The 6,866-nt window shown below is 45.5% G+C and overlaps 1 long non-coding RNA gene across 1 annotated transcript in view; it reads right to left on the reverse strand.

The window, feature by feature from the left end:
- The window catches only part of LOC310847280, a 43,584-nt gene extending 39,509 nt beyond the window's left edge, over positions 1-4,075 (reverse strand). The window contains exons 1-2 of the long non-coding RNA XR_014565757.1: positions 3,923-4,075; positions 3,641-3,726 (exon numbers count right to left, since the gene is read on the reverse strand). This is a non-coding gene — a long non-coding RNA (uncharacterized lncRNA). The remainder of the gene's footprint in view (positions 1-3,640; positions 3,727-3,922) is intronic.
- Between the last annotated feature and the right edge of the window lie 2,791 nt (positions 4,076-6,866).

Here is a 6,866-nt window from a genome sequence, read left to right on the forward strand (position 1 = left end):
TAAAGAGTGCATAAAGGTAATGGTAAAGGGACCCCTGACCATTAGGTCCAGTCGTGGCCGACTCTGGGGTTGCGGCGCTCATCTTGCTTTATTGGCCAAGGGAGCCGGCGTACAGCTTCCGGGTCATGTGGCCAGCATGACTAAGCCGCGTCTGGCGAACCAGAGCAGCGCACGGAAACACCGTTTACCTTCCCCCCAGAGCGGTACCTATTTATCTACTTGCACTTTGACATGCTTTCGAACTGCTAGGTTGGCAGGAGCAGGGACCGAGCAACGGGAGCTCACCCCGTCACGGGGACTCGAACCGCCGACCTTCTGATCGGCAAGCCCTAGGCTCAGTGGTTTAACCCACAGCGCTGCCCGTGTCCCATAAAAAGTGCATAGAAATGCATATATTAGAAACAGTTCGTTGCACTGATTCCAGATCTTCCCCGTCAGCTTTGCTAGCCATATGTATTCCACCATTTTGCTCTGCCATTCTGAGCCAAAAGTATCCTTGCAGCCGTTGTGGCATACTTAAACAAATTTATATTATATATGAAAGAACATTGTAAACATCTGAAAACGTTTGTAGGTTTGAGCTGAAATGTTTTGTAATGAGAATATAAGGAACTGATTTACATTTAATGAGGGGAAATACAAAAATAAGAGAGAAGGTAAAAAAAAGTGGTTATAGAAATGTTAAGAATAATGTAACTATGTATGGAAGTCAGAAAGAGGGGCGGGAGGAAGTTGATGCTCTGTTAGAACAATGTTTGGGTTTATTGAACTATGTATGGAAACTGTGATTATGATAAAATTGAAAATGCAATAAAAATTATAAGAAGAAGAAAAAGAAAGAAGAAATGCGTATATTATATGGGATGACAGCATGAACCTATTCCATGCCGGGTCCGTTTAGCCTGGAAAAGAGGAGACAGAGAGGAGATAATGATAGCCATCTTCAAATATCTTAAGAGCTGCCACATGGTAGAGGAAGCATACTTGGGTTTTTTTCCATCTCTGGGGGGGGGGGGTAGGACTCGAACCAGTGGCTTCAAGTTACAAGAAAGGAGATTCCAACTAAACATTCAGAAAAACTTTCTGACAGTCAGAGGTGTTTGGCAGTGGAACCGTCTCCCTTGGAAGGTTGTGGGTTCTTCTTCCTTGGAGGTTTTTAAGCAGATTTTGGCTGGCCATCTGTCATGGTTGCTTTAGCAGAGATTCCTGCATTGCAGGGCGTTGGTCTAGATGACTCTTGGGTCCCTTCTAACTTTCTGATTCTATGAATTACTTGTTAGAATTCCTGCTCCATGATTGCAGTCATAGGATTGTTGTCTATCCCATGACAGTATATGTTTGACTCGACAGAGTCGGAAGTGACAGAGACAGGATGTTTGTGTTACTGTGTTCTGTGAAGTGGGACTATTGTCCTTCTTTGCTGTCTGATGCTAGAGAGAGAGGGAGCCATGTTGCAGTGCTCTATGTGTGTTTATATGTAAATAAAGTAGATTAGCCAAAATGCTGAGTTGCTGAGGTCTGTCACCCAAGTTGCGAAGACTCTGCGGATCCCTAAGTGTGCTGATGTCTGTTGGCATCGGTGGCTGTGATGTTTGCGGTGAAGAAAGCTTTTGAAGCTCCCAAACGATTGACCAGGAGAGAGAGAACATGCCAGTCGGGCATGTGCCTCTACCAGGGTCCTACTCGAGTGTAGAAGAAGAAGAAGAAGAGAAGAGTTTGGATTTGATATCCCGCCTTTCACTCCCTTTAAGGAGTCTCAAAGCGGCTAACATTCTCCTTTCCCTTCCTCCCCCACAACAAACACTCTGTGAGGTGAGTGGGGCTGAGAGACTTCAGAGAAGTGTGACTGGCACAAGGTCACCCAGCAGCTGCATGTGGAGGAGCGGAGACGCGAACCTGGTTCCCCAGGATTACGAGACTACCGCTCTTAACCACTACACCACACTAGTGTAGCCTAACAAGGGAAGGCAGTGCAGAACCTTCAGCTCTCTGCAGTGTTGGTATAAAAATTATATAAAATTATGTAGTCATCAGCAACAGTAGAAATGATAGCACATAAACTTTGCATTTCCAGAGCCAAGGAAACCCCAGAACACTTTTATGCCACACGGTGGGACTTCATATCTCATGTTTCTAACTCAGGTAAACAAGATTCTCTGTCTGCGTCACAAAAGGAGATCGGATATTGTAATTTTCTAATGCCTGTATAATTGTTTGTTTGCCCGATACAATACCTATCTGCAACACCAATGTTTTGAAGTTGTTGCTGTTGTTTTATTTGGCATGTTAATAAAATAAGAACCCTTAAATAAAAACACCTTTAATTTTTTTTAAAAAGCATACAAATATAAATATTGGGCAAAGTAAGCTTTGCAAAAAGATGTATATTAGCCCAAATTGCATACCAGAAGCAGCAAGCATATGAGGAGGAACGCTCAATAAGGTCATTTGGAGACCAATGAAACAAATTGATTGCTGCCACCTACTGAACCAGATCTGCCAATCAACCTTCAAAACAAATACAGTGGTACCTCGGGTTACAGACGCTTCAGGTTACAGACTCTGCTAACCCAGAAATAGTACCTTGGGTTAAGAACTTTGCTTTAGGATGAGAACAGAAATCGCACGGCGGCGGCTTAGCAGCGGCAGTGGGAGGCCCCATTAGCTGAAGTGGAACCTCAGGTTAAGAACAGTTTCAGGTTAAGAACAGACCTCCAGAACGAATTAAGTTCTTAACCTGAGGTACACTGTACCTGGTTTCCAGGAACTATTATTTGTATTTTTCTCCCATAGTCCCCTGTGGCATCCTCTGTGTCAAATAGCGTTAGCTATTTTCCCAATCAATTATAGCATCGATGGAAAACCACATCTTCTTTTCAGTAGTTTTCTTCATTCTCTGCTTGTTCCTTTACATTGGCCTGACTGGCCTTCATTGATGTCATCACTTAGAGATTGCCTATGCTATGCTGTGACATCATCCTGTCTCTGATTGGGTGGGAGCACACATTTGACCAATCTAGGAATGGAAAAGCAGCAGCAGCAAATAGGGGCGAAAGACAGAAAGGAAAAACAGCCAAAATAAAAGCAATTGTGCCAAACTGAATCAAAATCACTGATATTCTGAGAGTCTAAAGTATTTTATTTTTTTCAGGAGAAACCCCCATCTCAATGAAATCACCATTTGACACAGCTCTAAAATGAGCTGGCTTGTAAGAGGACACACCAAACACCCAAGTGGTCCAGGGAGCACACTGTAAATATTTGAACTTGTGATATACAAGCTAGGGTGAAGAAACAGATTTGTAAAATGCTGGAGATCCGTAAGCTAATTTAATTATCTTTTACAAAAGAGACCATCCTATTGCTTTGTAGACTGAAAGCTGAGTGCATCTTAGCTGAAAACATTTCAGAAAAATTCCCAGGGCAATTTTAAAGCGGAAGGAGGGGGGGGGGGGAATATGTAATAAGAAAAATATATGTATTTCGTACAAAAGTGTATGATTCATACACAGTCACTATTTTTCTCTCCCTCTCCCCTCCCACCCACACAGGAGAAACTTACTTAAAAGCTTTGGCACTCTTTATAGAGGATATATTTAACTCAGCACTAATAGACGAGTGGGAAAGAAGTCCTTGGTACCTGAATTCTCTCAGGAATGTGAAACACCAGCTCCCAATGGCATCGATTGGTGGGAGAGAATCATCTGCACACCCCACAGCGAGTTACTGTTGATTAAACAGAAAGACAAAGAGGAAAAAGCTGCCATTCTAAACAGACTGTCAGAAACCATTTTCCTGATTGACCTTGAGAAGAATTACACCCTCCTCACCCCCTGTTTCCAGGCAGATATTTTTTCAGTTGATACAGCAGCGGAGGTAAAAAGTAAGGGATTTTAAATGAGGAACAGAGGGGAAGTCGTACCTTGTCATCATCCGATGCCCTGAAGGTGGACTCCACGACCTTCAGGACTCAAATGCAGCTCGAATTTGACCAACTTTAAGAATGTTTTCGGTATGCCCAAGACAGTTGTTTGGGGAGGTCTGCAGGTAATTAAAATATGAACCAGTTGTTGGAAACTGCAGGAGAGGAAAATGGGCCCAGTGGTGTAGCGTGGGTTGCCAGTGGCCAGGGTCCTGCGGAGGGGTGTTGGGATATGGTTACCAGATTTTTTTCAGTGAATCCGGGGACACTTTTTTCCTTTTATGAAGCTGGGTAGCAACAGGGAGTCAGTAGTGGGGATGGTGAGGCAAAAGACCCTGGGCCCAAGCACACATGCATATTGTATAAAGGTATAAATCCCTTCTTTTGCACCCTGTGAAACATAAATGCGCAGCTGCGCACCGCGCGCCTGTGACTCCCAAGCCTTCCCCAACTTCCTTCCCCCTTCCCCCTTCCCCCTTTGTTTTGACAGATCAGGGGAGGCTCGGGAGTCATGGGCAGGCGGTCGTTGCCCAGGAGGGGCCAGCCTGGTAATGCAGTTGGCTCTGGCTGGCTTCAGGAGCTGCTCGCTGCGGTGGCGCCCACCATTTTTCCTGCGCCATGGCAGCGAGCTGCTCCTGAAGCCAGCCAGAGCCAACTGCACTAGTAGGCTGGCTCTGGGCTGCTGAGGCTGCCGCTGCCACATTTCCTGGGGACAGATTTGGAAATCTGGGGTCATTCTGGGGACAGAATTTGTCCGGGGACAGTCCACTGGGAACCGGGGACGTCTGGTAACTCTAGGTTGGGAGGGAGGGAAATAGAGTACGCATGCGCCTTCCATTGCCTAATGGCGTACATGTCACACAGGAGATCGCAGCCACAGAGATAAAAAAAGAAGAGTCGTTCCGTTGTCTGAAGAGGCCACTTCCTGTTTCACATAGAGAAGTTGTTTGTGCTGGAAACATGATGCTGTATTGAGCCAGTGGGGACAGAGCATGCTAACCCCTTGTCACTGCTGCTGCTGGATGGGCACAGAGCACCATCCACACCCTGTCCCCACTAGCGCACAAGCGCCTGGCAACTGTTACTACATAGGGGTCCAAAACGGATACATTTTGACTTACCTTTAACATATTGTTACAACTGTTATTTTATAGTACGGAGCAACAAGAGTGTCAGGAATCATGAGAGAAGAGGTTACCAGCTTCACATTTTTCCCCATATCACAATTTTTTTACGTAGCACGCACACACGCACACACATTGTTATTTGTGATATATCGCCATGCCAAATATTATAAAACCATTACCGCGATGTGGGCTTCAAACCGATTTTGAGCGATGTATCGATACATCACCCAGACCTAGCAGGTGGCATAAGTGAAGTTCTAGTCAGGAGCGGACAGTGAATAGGGGCTGGTGACACTCATCTGGCCTCCCAACATCAGAATCACTGCTGCTTACCAAGAGGTTGAGGGGCGAGGCAGCCAGGAGGTCAGTCTTGTGCATCCGCAGGAGCACTGCATGTGGGAATGTTAAGGATTGTAGGGAAGGCTATATTTGTTAGTTTCTGTTTGCCACTGAGCAGTGCTTTGGAGTCGCAAGACTCTGTTTACATTCCACACATTCCAGAGACAGTCCAGGCTGTTGGAAGTCTCATGGGAGAGGAGACGGATGTGACGTTAATGGTTTCCTGTTCCTTTGTTCGTTTGTTCCAGTTGCTCTCTGCTTTCATAGAGAGAGGATGTAAATTTCTTTGCTGTCTGCGTAGTAAGAAATAAAGCATAACGATGTAGCCATAAATCTCATCACTTCCCTGTGCTGGAAACTCTGTTGAACGGGAATGTGCCTGAGGCCTCATCAAAGGCTCAGGTCGTTAATTATCGTTGGAGGTGATTCCAGAGGCTCAGCCAGAGGAAAATGAGCTTTATTAGCTTGGCTGAGCGCAGATTCCGACATTTTTGTATAAATATTATCCTTCCTTCACTCATGCTAGTAAGTGATGTAGCAGAGCAAATTCCCCTCAATATAGCTGGAAGCTAGTTTGCAGATTTGTTTGAATCTCTTGTTGTTGTTGTTTAGTTGTGTTCGACTCTTCGTGACCCCTTGGACCAGAGCACGCCAGGCACTCCTGTCTTCCACTGCCTCCCGCAGTTTGGTCAAACTCATGCTGGTAGCTTCTTGAATCTCTTAGTTAAATTTATTTCCTGGTGTCCCCTTTTCATCCCTCTTAAAAGAATAAAGACACAAGAGTCTTTCAAAGTAACAAAAAGTTTATTCACATTTCAGTTCACAATATCATTCCTGAAAGGCAGGCTTTACTTGGTAGTTACACAAAGAAATTGTGAGTTCATCTCATATGGAGACTGAGGTCATGCGCTGCTGGCTGAGAGCCAGCAGACAGCAAAATTACACTGAGACAACAAAACGGCTGCAGGAAAGCAGCATGGCAGCAAAAGATCAGCAAGCAAGTGAGCAACAACAAGACAATAGAAAGATTGACCAAATGGCTGCGTGAGTCAGCGAGGGCCTTTTGTGGAGTCAGCGAGGGCCACGCCCATCTCCCAGGTCACAAGCAGAAGGAGGGTGCTCCAGACCAGTGGAACAGGAAGTTATGCTGACTGGATGTCCTCCTGCCTGTGCCCACTCTAGGGAAATAAGGAATGTTGCATTTGACTGCACCAATGGATTACATCCCACACTGGATGGGTTCCATCTATGCACTGTGCAGGGCCAACTTCCTAGCTGCTTCCCTCTTCCCAGTTAAAGCAGCAGTTCTGCTGTCAGGAGGTCAGGCCAACCTTCCTCACCTACTCCCTGACTGGTACACCTAACTAGGTACTCCACCTGAAATATGGTGCAAAGTGCACACCAGTTACCTATTGATTTTTTGCATGCTCTTGTGTGTGTGAAATCATCAGGCGTATAGACAGATCCTGACCTCCTGC

This window comes from Podarcis gaigeae (assembly GCF_964106915.1).
Source record: "Podarcis gaigeae genome assembly, chromosome: 6".
Taxonomy (NCBI): Eukaryota; Metazoa; Chordata; class Lepidosauria; order Squamata; family Lacertidae; genus Podarcis; species Podarcis gaigeae.